The sequence below is a fragment of the Eschrichtius robustus genome, chromosome 1, assembly GCF_028021215.1.
Source record: "Eschrichtius robustus isolate mEscRob2 chromosome 1, mEscRob2.pri, whole genome shotgun sequence".
Taxonomy (NCBI): Eukaryota; Metazoa; Chordata; class Mammalia; order Artiodactyla; family Eschrichtiidae; genus Eschrichtius; species Eschrichtius robustus.
In genome coordinates this window covers 125,792,421-125,805,006 of record NC_090824.1, presented here as the reverse complement: position 1 = coordinate 125,805,006, position 12,586 = coordinate 125,792,421, and the positions used below count along the sequence as shown (strand labels likewise).

The following is a 12,586-nucleotide window of genomic DNA, read 5'->3' as shown; positions in this document are numbered from 1 at the left end:
TTTTAGCTTCCAGCCAATTACCAAAATGGCAGTCTAGCCTAAGGGATTTCTGTTTCCTATCAGCTTAATGTAAAGAAAAAGGGAAGAGGCAACAGGAAAAATAATGAAGTAGTAGAAGGGTTAGTAAAGAGCAAGCAAGGAAACTATAAGAAAATTTACAAAACACAAGTCAAACAAGAGAGCATCTAGACATCATAAGACATCTTCATCCTCAGGCTAATGAATTAGGTACTGAGACTTCCAGAACATAGTTACCTATGCATTGAGAGGAAGTCGAAATACCACAAACCTTAAAATTTAATTTTTAGGCTGGGAGCAAAGTGTACAGTCCCTGAAAACTTATTTTTAAAGAGCTACCCCAAACAAAGTTGCTGAGGTCTCACTAGAAAGAGGGAAGGTCATGATAATGGGCTTTTCCCTCTGAGGAAGGAGAAAGCTCAGAGGCCTAACTCACCCATTACTCTAGGCACCCAAGGGCCAATCAACAGAAGAGTAAATCCCACTCCTCAGGGAACTGGCTACAAGGCCTCCAGTTCTACCCTTGGTGTCTTCCAGACATGACTGCAGTTTTCACCATGATTAACTTCCAGGAATGCCAGTCAGGGAAGCAGCCAAGAAAAAGGAACATTTTTCCACCTCACTGTCAGCTAGACCCTTTGGAACAACTGCAGACAGTGCCTCTATCTCTCTTCTGGGCAGAAGAGTATTCAGCACCCTCAGGGAAGTGCCTAACAAACCAGTAACACACTAGCACCACAATTCTCAAAGATGTCTACTCTGACCATCTTATTTAAAGCTGCAACCTTCCTACCTCCCCCACCTATCCTTCCTCCATACTCCTAATCTCCCTTACTCTGTTCTATTTTTTCCCACATTACTTATCACCCTCTTTATACTATATAATTATTTATTATGCTTATTTATATTTCCTTTTGTTAAAAGACAAGATCCATGGAGTTGGGATTTTTTTGTCTATTTTGTTCACTGATAGATCCTAAGCAGCTAGGACAGGACCTCACATATAGCAGGAATCCAATAAATATTTATGGAACGAAAGAAGTAAATAAGAAAAACTAAAAAGACCTCTTGGAGGTCAACAATACCCAGAGGGCCCAACCATGCCTATATTCCTCTAACAGAATCAGTCTGGTTCCCGTGACCGACCTACATTGCTTCTGTCTGCCATGTACTACTACCTCTCCCCCTCCCCTCAAGTCTTCCATCAGCTAGGATATATGGGACCACAGTACTGCTGCAGGCACTAAAGGGCACAAATGCTTGTCCTTGAGTCTGAAGGATTTCTAAAGGCTTTCACAGTCTGTGCCTTGTTCCTAGGTTATTCAGTTTGGGACAAAATGTGTTAAATGGAAGTTACCTTAACATAAAAGAAGGACTTAAAAAAAAAATCACAAGAAGTTTCTGTTTTCAAAAATCAAATTCCAATTCAATTCAGCAAGCATTACACATAAAGTTATATTCAAAGCACTGGGGTGGAAGCCATGGGAAACAGGAGACTCAGGTCTCTTAGGAGTTTAGAATGAGGTAGGGAAAAAAATATATTCACATATGATTAAAGACAAGGTGTGATACAGTGCTATAACAGAGATCCTAGCAAAGAGCTAAAGAGATACAGAGGAATACAAAATCGATTCTGGAGATACAGGTGGGTGGGAAGAAGAAAGTTAAGAAAGTCTTCAGGAGGGAGATGAAATTTTTTGGTAGGTTGAAGGAAGGGTCAGATTTAAAGCTGAATGCCTTGGAGCAGGGAAGGGCATTCCAACAAAAAAGAAAAGAAAAAAACTAAGGTGTTCAGACTGAAAAATGCAGGGTAAGCGGAAGGAATGGCTGGAAAAACAGTGAGAAAGAAATAAGACTGAAGGCCAGGGTTGGTCAGGTTATGGAAGATCTTGAGTACTGGCCTATATAGGCAGTAAGGAGTCATTAAAAGTTTTCAGCAAGAAGTGAAATAATCAGAACTGTGTTTTTAAAAGTCTACACTGGGATTCCTTGTTACATATTCTTCTAGAAACAAATTCTTTCCTTTCAGAGCACTTTAGCTCATAATCATACATTCATTAAATGATTGCTAGTTTCCTCAACTAGATGTGTAAGTCCTGAAAGGACAGAGATGATGTCTGGCCTGGCACATAAGTGCTCAATAAATACAGGCATACCTTGGGGATATTACAGGTTCGGTTCCAGACCACCACAATAAAGCAAATATCACAGTAAAGCAAGTCACACAAATTTTTTGGTTTCCCAGTGCGTGTAAAAGTTATGTTTATTATATACTGTAGTCTATTAAGTGTGCAATAGCATTATGTCTTAAAAAATAATGTACATACCTTAATTTTAAAATGCTAACCATCATCTGAGCCTTCAGCAAGTCACAGTAGTAACATCAAAGATCACTGATCACAGATCACCTTAACAAATATAATAATAATGAAAAAGTTTAAAATACTGTAAGAATTAGAGAAATATTGTGACACAGAGACACGAAGTGAACAAATGTTGCTGGAAAAATGGTGCCAATAGACTTGCTCGACACAGGCTTGCCACAAACCTTTAATTTGTAAAATACGCAGTATCCGCGAAGCACAGTAAGACAAGGGATGCCTGTATTAACTAACTAAATAAATAAAAACTCTAATAATATTGCAGTAGTATGTAGTATGTAATACAGAAAGAAGCATTAACCATGAGGTTACTACAATAATATACAGATGAAAGGCCTGAACTAGGTCAGGTGAAAAGGTAAAGCTAAATGATAAAGTATCTAGAATGATTCAAACTTGGTGAATGATTAGATGAGGTGGTAAGGAAGAAAAAGGAACCAAATATGAACCCAAAGTTTTGTGCCATGGCAACTGGAAGAACTGTAATGCTTAGGGGAGAAAAGGGGAAGCAAGTTTCAGAAATGATGGACTGGAGGTACATTCAAAAGCAAATACCAAGTAGAAAAAAAATTTCCCCCTTCCCACTATACCTTTCAGATTCACAGACCCCATGAGCCTCACAATTCCAATTTCTCTATAGTTCCATTTCTGATACCATTCTTGCTGAGTTTCACACCAAACCTCAGAATTTGCAACTGAAGTTTACAAGGGACATTCTTGAACATTCACTTCTGCTCACATGAATAAAAGTTCATCTTAACCAAACCCAAAGTGCTTACCTAGGAATGTTACTAGGAACACTCTGATAACATACCAAAAGGCCTCTGGCTTTACTCTGTACATAGAATAGAGCAGACACTGCTGCCTTACTCTATAAATACTGAACTGCAGCCTAAGAAACTACAGGTACCAACATGCAATGTTGTATCAGCATGCAATGCAGTACCAGCAGGCAATGTGGCCTAACTGCCAGACCTGGATTTCAGTCATGGTGTGGTTTGATTTCCAAGGGTTGCATGGCACCTACTCTGGTCACTTTTCAATTCAAAACCCTTCACTTGACACTTAAAAAAAAAAATCTATCTACAAAAGCCACTTATATTTCTAATACAAATCTTTAAAAAATCTCATTCAAGTGGAACACTTCTCAAAATAACCTTTAGATTACCTGAAAATTAGTAATGTGCTACAGATGGCTGGGAATAAAGCAAAACACTCCCAGGACTTTTTATGAGTCCAAAATAAACAATAGTTCCTCCCACTGAATTTTTCTATTACAGACGGATGGATCTTTTAAGTACAAATTTAAGAACAGTGAATGCTTCTTCCAATGTTCAAAGGTAGATTAAGCATGTGATTTTGCCATGTTAAACACATTCCCCAAAAAGAAAGAAAGACTAAAAGACCATCATCTTCTTAACATTCAATAAATAGCCGCTATTGGAAGTTCCAAATCCAAAAACTAACTGGGAAATGCTGATAAAAATCCTAACTTGGGGAATTAACAACTAGGTTATACAATTTTATTCCTGTAAACCGCTTGAAAGCGAAGATTTTCTAACATCACAGTTAACCCTTGAACAACATGGGTTTGAACTGTAATTTAGGTCCACTTATATCTGGATTTTTTTCAATAAACATGTACTACAGTATACATAACCTGCAGTTGGTTGGAACCTTGGATACTGGAAGACCAACTGTAAAGTTATATGAGGATTTTTTACTTCCCTGGGGGAGGGGGGGAGGTGCCCCAATCCCTGTGTTGTTCAAGGGTCAACTGTACTACCACTTTCAAAGTTCCTAAAGTCACCCATCAGCTTTAATTTGCTCAGTCCCTTTTAGGGGGTATTTCAGAGATCCCCCTTGTTGGTCAAACTGCCAGATTTTGCATTTTGAGCATTAAAAATAACACTTTTATTTTGTAAACAAAACAGTAGGCAACTCTTATTCAATCCCAAGAAGTTAATTCAAAGTAGGTTTTCCACTAACTGGACAAAAATGGAAAAATGCCCAACCCACCTCCAAAATCAGTCCCTTGGCTCAAGATTTCAGATATAAGAGATTTAAAGATCTTAGATTCCTGACTGAATACACAAAATTACTTCTTAATGATATCAGGCAAATCCTTTCAGGTTTGATTTCTTTCTCCCAAGCTGAGGTTCTTTTTCTACAGCTTTCTCATCCCCACTCCTATGGCTTGAGAAGGCTAGAAAAAGGTATATTTGACAAACCGGTGAACCTGCAGAATGAAGGTACAAGACTCTCCAAAAGAAGATAACTTCATAAAAAAAAAGCACAACATAAACTTTATAAACATATCAAAGAGGAGTGAGAGTCAAGCCCCCGGGAACTAAGGCTGCACTTATTTGCCCTTCTGAATACCAATACAATAATAAAAAACTGCTCCCTTACGTCAACCATCAACCATTTTTGTCCCATTCTTTCATCATAATCTCGATAGCATAAAATTCAACACTATATGGAACCTTTAGAGATGATCATGTCTAATATGCTCACTTTACAGATAAGGAAAGTGAAAACATAGGAGTGACTAGCACAAGGCATGGCTAGTCAGAGGCAAAACAGTGCTCAGGACCTGGGTTTTATGACTCGCAATTCTGTGCTTTTTCCTCTATGCTTTGAAAAGCTATATTAGCAAATAAACATTTTATACTATTAAATCAGAAAATAACTAACTGTAACTAAGCCACACAAAAATAAAATTCATCCATCTAAAGAGAACAAAGGGTTAGAATAGGAAGTACCCCAATTCAAACAGAAAGGAGGAGCATTTGTTCATACAGTACAGGGCGTTCTTAAGGGCACAACCTCGCACATATTTTCTGAGCCATTTTATTAATTACCACCTGCTGGGATTTGTGTCCTGTGCTCCATCAAATGCAACTCCTTAAGAGAATGCCACAATGACTCTTGTGGCAAAGGTCTGAAAAGTGGTAACTTCTGGCATAGATAACTTGATGGTACAAAAGGAACCCACAAATGTGGTGCCAACAATCAAGAGGAGAGGACTGGGGGGCTTCCCTTGTGGCGCAGTGGTTAAGAGTCTGCCTGCCAATGCAGGGGACACGGGTTTGAGCCCTGGTCCAGGAGGATCCCACATGCCACGGGGCAACTAAGCCCATGTGCCACAACTACTGAGCCTGCGCTCTAGAGCCCGGGAGCCACAATTACTGAGCCCACATGCTGCAACTAACGAAGCCCGCGTGCCTAGAGCCCGTGCTCCGCAACAAGAGAAGCCACCGCAATGAGAAGCCCACGCACGGCAACAAAGAGTAGCCCCTGCTCGCCGAAGCCTGTGCACAGCAACAAAGACCCAACTCAGCCAAAAATAAATACATTAATTAATTTTAATTAATTTTAAAAAAAAAAGAAGAAGAGAGGACTGAAGTTGAAGAGGGTGGAGATTTTGCTGGGAGCAAGTAATCCTGAAAATGGGATAAGAATAAAAATCCAAGGGAGCAAAGCTGGCCTGACACTAATGACCAGAGAGCATAATAAAAAGAAGGCAGTTTCAGAGCTTGCCTGGCATCAGACAGCTCTCACCTGCAAAAGAAAGAAGGAAAAAATTCTCACAGAGACAAGAAAAAGATCGCAGGTTTGCTCCTGAGTGATGGATTAGATATGACCTAATAGGTATTTGCCATCTCTTATTTCTGGGACTCTGATCCAAGAACAAACAGCAAGAGAACCATGAAAAATCAGCCCTGTTGGATCTGGAGTTCTGCCTTGACAAGATATAAAGCTCATTCATAGATCTGACTGTGCTCATGAGACTGCAGTTCAACTCCTGCTGCTAGAGCAAGGGGAGGGGGAAGGAAGATAGAAAGGGGTGAGTGGAAGGGAGGTGGAAGATCTGGGTTGTGACTATAATAGCTACAGTAATTAGAGTGTTTCCAGGCTGCTAGGGAAGTCTTCAGAGCAGAGAATGTGGATGGGAGATGAGGGAGGGAGAAAAACATGAGGAAGCAAACTACTGAGAATGCTAGGAAAATACATGGTGGTTTGTGAACAGTTTAAAACAAACAGCTGCGATGGCTTCATATGGGGAAATAAAGAAGTTTATATTTTTTCCCAGAAGTGAGTATTATACAAATGACTGCTAGGCTCCTACTTAAAGCTAGGTTGCAAACTAGGTTTAAACAGATTCTTGCAAATGTCCCTGTCTCTGTAGTGGTCCACTGGCCCTGGCCTCAGTCACACTGTTTGCCTCCCTTTTCCCTAAATCAATCAAAAAACTCTATCTATCTATCCAGCCAGCCAGCCAGCCATCTACCTAAATCTCTGTCTCAATCTCTCTGACAGATCAGAGCCTTCACTTCACTTGGAAAAGGGATTTCTGAACTCCAAAACAGTTAAAGTCACTTCTTTGCTGTCAATCAACTGTTAATTAATACCCTGTGAATTCAATTAGATTGTGTGTATGTGTGTGCCTGCATGTTTCAAGCACACAGCTTGTCAGCCCAATACAGAAAATCACTGGAGGACACTAAAGAAGTCACAAAATAAACACCAAGTTGCTTGTTTATAAATTTTAGGCTCTACGGCACTGCCTACTATAGTGGCATGAACATGTGAAAGAAAAATAAAATATTAACAGAAGATGATGATAACCTAGAAGGAAAATCTGGGAATTTGCAGAGACCCTCAAAATAGAAAATCCTCCTCCAAGTTATAGGAAATGCTATACTTGTTTTTAAGATAAACATTTAGTTGAGATACTTCCTTAGCATGATTTGGCCCTCTGATGATGACTTGATTCTAACAGTGATGTTAATCTCAAAGCCAGAAAAAAAGAGTTATAAAGGTGCTGGGAGAAACTAAAAATGGAATAAAACAAACAACAGAAGAGGTGCAAACTTCATGTGGAGAATTACATTCATAAAATAAAAACACATGTGAAAGTCTTGAGTAAGATATGTCAGGTAGACTTAACACAAAAAGTCAATTACATCCTTTGCACCTGGGTATCCTCCCAGCAGCTAAATCCTTTTCACCACCCTAAAAGCAAAGAATTTTCTCCTTCCCTATCCCCCTAATAAACAAGTGCTAGAAACACTGAATTACCATTATTCCCTTCCCATTCATAGGGCATAAAGCCAGAACTCACAGAAATACAATAGGGCCGTCTAGGACCACGTCTAAGGCAAGCTACTCAGTAATCTAAAAGAAACACAGAGAGAAGGAAGAATCTCTTTTCTCTATTCCATTATCATCTCACTAACAAACCAGTATCAGGCATTAAGAAACGTGAAACAAAGAAGAATTTCACACATAAGAACTGAACCTAAACCACGGAGGACCAAGTATTTTCTTGTTACTGTGGCATGTGATTCTTTAACCACCTGCTCAATAATCCCTCTGCAACTGCACAGCTGCTGCCAATTCCACATGCCCAGCTAGGCAGGTGCTTTGGTGAATTACCTGTTCCTTAGTGAAAACAGTCCTTCACTGACACTTAGTGGGCCCAGAACCTGCCAATCAGCATCGCCTCTCTTCATTTTGTCTGTCATAGCCAACTTTTATGAGATATCACAAAGGCATATTTAGTACACTACGCGATTTTGTATTTTGCAGGGTTTTTTTTTTTTTAAAGAAATCTGATTTTTTAAAATCAGTCAGAAGAGAGAATTCAGCTGCTTAAAAGAAAATTTGCCACGCAACATAAGGCTGCCTCATCTCAGAGTGGCCCCATCTGTCTGGCAGTATTCCCATCCATGACCAGTTTCCACAAGGGAAATAACAATTGCTTAGTTACCTATGGAGCAGGAAAAAGTGGCACTAGAAGGTTCTGTAGTATCTGGCAGTGATGAGAGAGAAAACAGAGTGTGAACTTCTAGAGACCACACATCATTCCTGTACTTGTTAAGTCTCCACGGCTGAGCCCAGGCAGTAGTGTTGAGTCAAATAAGTAAGGAGTGGCACTTCCACTTGACAGAGCAATCAGTAAACCCCTCAACAAATTATCCTGTTCCAGTCATTTAGTTGCTATATGCTAATTGCAACATAATTACTACCAGGAGCCAAAATTATGCTTCCATATCCTCACACAAAATAAGCAATAATCTGTCCAGCTATCTAGACCTCTCACAAGGAAACATTTTCTAACAAGAGGCTGGGGGAAAAAAAATCCAAAGTGCTCTCTGAAATATGGTCACAGTCAGAAGACTTATAAGATTCCTTGTGGCAAGGGCCCAATTCTGAAACCACTAAATCTAATCAGGGCAAATTTAATCTGAGGCTTCTGCCTTCACTGTCACCTGACAGGATTAAGAAATGAATGCCAACAGCCCAAGAGCAAAAAGCTTTGGACTCAGTTTAGCTGAGACTTCACTCAGAGACCTAGGACATACAATTGGAAACAGTCTAAAGACAGACAACACCTCTAGTAAGACCTTAAGACAGTTCTGTCATCAAGAAACATAAAGGTCAGAACAACCTGTTCCCTCCTAACAAAGCCCAACATCTAAGTGGCAAGCCATCATTTTTAAGAAACTCATTGAAAGAGAAAAGGGAGGCAACGTGGTCAGACTTAGGGCCTCAGAAAGACCTTTACCACAACCAAAGGCTAAAGTTCCTCTTCAACAACACTCTATAGGAAATGGCTGGCTATTGTGTACAGTGTACATTGTGTACAACTGTCCTCCCACAATGAGCTTGATTTCTAATCTCTTTTTAAAGAAAAGTTTTCTTTAATGTCCTAAAGGAAAACCTCATTTCTAGCCCCCAATAATTCTTTACCCAATTAATAGTACCTAAATACTATTTGGGCACTTCTATGAGGTAAATGCAAGGACAGGTTTCCTTCTAGCTTGTTCTCATCCTTCTCTCATTAGTAACTCCCAAGATCTCAAATGATTTTTTTTTTTTTATGTTCATCTCTCTGGCAAACTTCTCCCTAACACAGAAACACATATGGATTTTCTACACAATGAACAAGTCACCTCCTTTCATCAGAATGAAAATAAAGATAAAAAGGAAAGTTGTTTCGTTTCCCCAGCCCTTGCCCAGATAGGCAAATTCTGTGGCTTTTTTGTTGTGCAATTATTCTGACCAGGAAGTCACCATTAAAAAGGTACTTGGTCCTTGACTTCCTATCTTAACCCTGCACAGGTTTTTAGTGGTATTCCTAAACGAATAAACAAAAATCTTTGTGTGTGTCCCATCTCTATAAAAAGGATTAAATATGCTGGCTCAAACAAGAGTAAAACCCTCCCCTTGGAGTCTTCTTCCTTAAAAGTCTGACACAAACATCAGGGTTGAGTCTCCCAGCCACTCTTCCTCCTCAACTTAGTACAGGCTAGCCAAAGAGGCAGGCACAACATGGCTGGCATTCCCTATTCTTCTGAAAAATGTGTGCCAATGAGCTCTGCATTGTTCCTCACTCAAAAAGAAGAGCCTTTCTGTCTGGCCTCCTCCAATGGCAAGCCCCAGTCTGGAAAAGGAAGAAAATGGCACTGAGGAGCCTGGGAGATGGAGCATATCCAAAGCTCTCAGACAAGACTTGAACCTATGACCTTCACTGTGTACACAATAGGCGGGTGAGAGGGACCGGTTTATCTCTGCAGCAGCAGTTCTCAGCCCTGGGGTAGCAGTCCCGATAAAATGACACGACTATTGTGTGTGGCAGCAGAACAGTCATCTCCTCACAACAGCCTGAACCAGCACTCCCTCCCCCAACACAAAGCAGCAGGGGTGAAATTAACTCAAGGCTGCAGAGCAAAGCCTCATACAGAAAAGAGAGGCCTGTAGGGGACTGGGGACTCTCCTCAACCCCTAGGGCTCTGGACACATGGCTGGAAACAGACAGGCTTTCTTCCCCATCTTTCCCACTCTCATTTAGGTTGGAAGCTGTTTCTTAGATAATTTAATCATCTGTGATTTGTTCAGAAATATTCCCCCTGAAGGGCTCTGATCTCTCCACCCTGTGTGAGCCTAATTCCTAGAACCTGAAATGACTGTTTGCTGCTGCCTGTTTCACAAACACACATTAATTGGTCAGATGTGTCTCCTCCTCCTCAACCCCAGAGGGAGGAAGGAGAATCTGAGCAAAGCACAGAGATGATCCAACCGTAATTACACATAAAGGGAAAGAGGGCAGCATGGGTTTTCCAAACAGGACAGGGTCACAAACCCTCCCGGGGGTACTAGGATAGCAGTTAAGGCCAGGCCCAGGAATCCCTCCATCTTGAAGAAAAGGACAGGAGTAAATGTGACCTGAAGCCTGGAAGGAGTACACACCCACAACCTACTTACTGCACACTCCCGGCCACCTTGCTCCCCCCTCCTGGGCTGCGCACACGTCCTGCTCCCAGACCCTCGCCCTGAACCCCCCTAACTCCCTGACTAGCTCCAGTCGCCCTGGGCCCCCTCAAGATACCCAGACTCGCCTTTGAAACTCTCTGGCCTGTCCCCACAACCTGGCCAGACCCTAATCCCCTCTCGGGCACCCCTACCCTCAGCCGCAACCGGCCCTGGCCGCGCTTTGAACTTCACCCCGCGCCCCTCGACGCCCCCTCCCCCACCCGCGCAACGACCCCCCCCACCCGCGCCATACACACCTTCCCCTCGCTCCGCCCCGGCCCCGCAACCCCCACTTCCTCTGTCAGGCGCCGCTACCCCTGGCCCCCTCGGCGCCGCCGCCTCTTTCCTCCCCCAACCCCGGCTCCACACAAAGCTCCGGACTCACCGCGCGGCCGGTCCCGGGAGCCGCCACCTCCGCCCGCCCGGGCCCCGGGCCGTCGAGCCGCCGCTGCTACGGGGCCCAGGCCGCCATCCGTTCCCGCGGCCCCTCCCCCCCACCCCACCCCACCCCGCCTCGTCTGCGGCTCTCCGCCCCCTCCTCGCGCCGCTCCGCCCCGCCCGCCGGTGCCGCTGTGTCCGGGGCCGCGGGTCCCTCCGCCGCCGCCACCACCGCCGCCGCCGCCGCGATCCGGGACAACCAGGGCCGCCCGCAAGACCCGGACACTGGACTACCGGGCCCTCGGATCCGGATCCCGGGCTGGTGTGCAGTCTGGAGCGGTAGAGCGCAGGGGAAACCCGGAACCTGGATGGATGAACCAAATCCTGGGTCTCGGAACGCGCGGTCACACGGAGCCCGGATTAGAGACTCGGAGCCCGGATTAGAGACTCGGAGCTCTGGGAATGCTGGAAAACCCGGCGAGCCGGTTAAAACAGAGATAAACTCGAAGAAACCTGGATTGGAGAGCTCGAACCTAACGCTCTCTCCTCGTGGAAAGACCTCTCGCTGGACCAGACTTCCTCGCAGAGAGGTCTCTGGGGAAGTATCATACCTTAAATGCGGAAGACACCAATTCTATAGGTGTCTAACCGTGGGGAGAGGAAAGGGTCACAAGGGGTCTGAACGTGAACATCCACAAAGAACAGAAGAGCAAGCACGGCTCATCGTGTTTCACCCATTTTATCCCTTGGTTCAGCAAAGTATCAATCCCCTAATTTTTTATCCTTTGTTCTCCAATTTCTTTTGTAGGATTACCACTAGTTTTCCTCTTAAAAGTACCCATTTCTAATCCTTCTAATATCTCTTTTCACCTCACCAGCCCATATCACCAAATCTTGTTGCCTTTTATTATCTAAAAGTCCTACGGTTCTTTCCCAACCCACCATTCTAACTATTGTAACTTTTATCTTATCTGCCATTCATCTGATTGCCCAGCACGCTATCTAGTAGGCATCCTGTCCTTGTTTAAGTGAACCCTCCCACTCACCTCTCACTCATGAAACTTATCATACTTTTCACCACCTCTTCCCTAAAACGTCCACCCCCTTCCCTTGCGAAAAGAAATTTATCTTAATTCTCAAGTCTTAGTCTCAATTATGTCCTTGACCATCTTAGCTCTGCAGGGTTTTTTTTTGGCTGAGCAGCATGTGTGATCTTAGTTCCCTGACCAGGGATCAAACCTGTGCCCCCTGCAGTGGAAGTGCAGAGTCCTAACCACTGGACCGCCAGGGAATTCCCAGCTCTGCAGTTTTTATCTTTCCTTTCCCTTACCCTGAGGCATCCTTCAACAGTGCCACTCAAGAGAGTATGTGACTTGGGTATAGAGCCAGGTCATAAAATCCCTTTATATCTCCAAATACACATGCAAAAGGTGTGTGTGCGCGCGTGTGTGTGTGTGTGTGTGTGTGTGTCAGGGGATGATGGCTAA

The 12,586-nt window shown here is 43.2% G+C and overlaps 1 protein-coding gene across 5 annotated transcripts in view; it reads right to left on the bottom strand.

Annotated features, from left to right (window-relative positions):
* ZNF609 (zinc finger protein 609) overlaps positions 1–12,586 on the bottom strand; it is a 220,351-nt gene that overhangs the window by 205,324 nt on the left and 2,441 nt on the right. For 2 of the 5 annotated variants that reach the window (XM_068553457.1, XM_068553491.1), the window contains exons 1-2: positions 11,107–11,197; positions 2,346–2,426 (exon numbers count right to left, since the gene is read on the bottom strand). The exons of 2 other annotated variants lie outside the window; for them this stretch is intronic. The gene's annotated coding sequence lies outside the window, so the exon portion shown is untranslated. Of the gene's footprint in view, positions 1–2,345; positions 2,427–11,106; positions 11,198–12,586 lie in introns of those variants that run through there. One more of the 5 variants, XM_068553465.1, reaches the window with a different exon arrangement.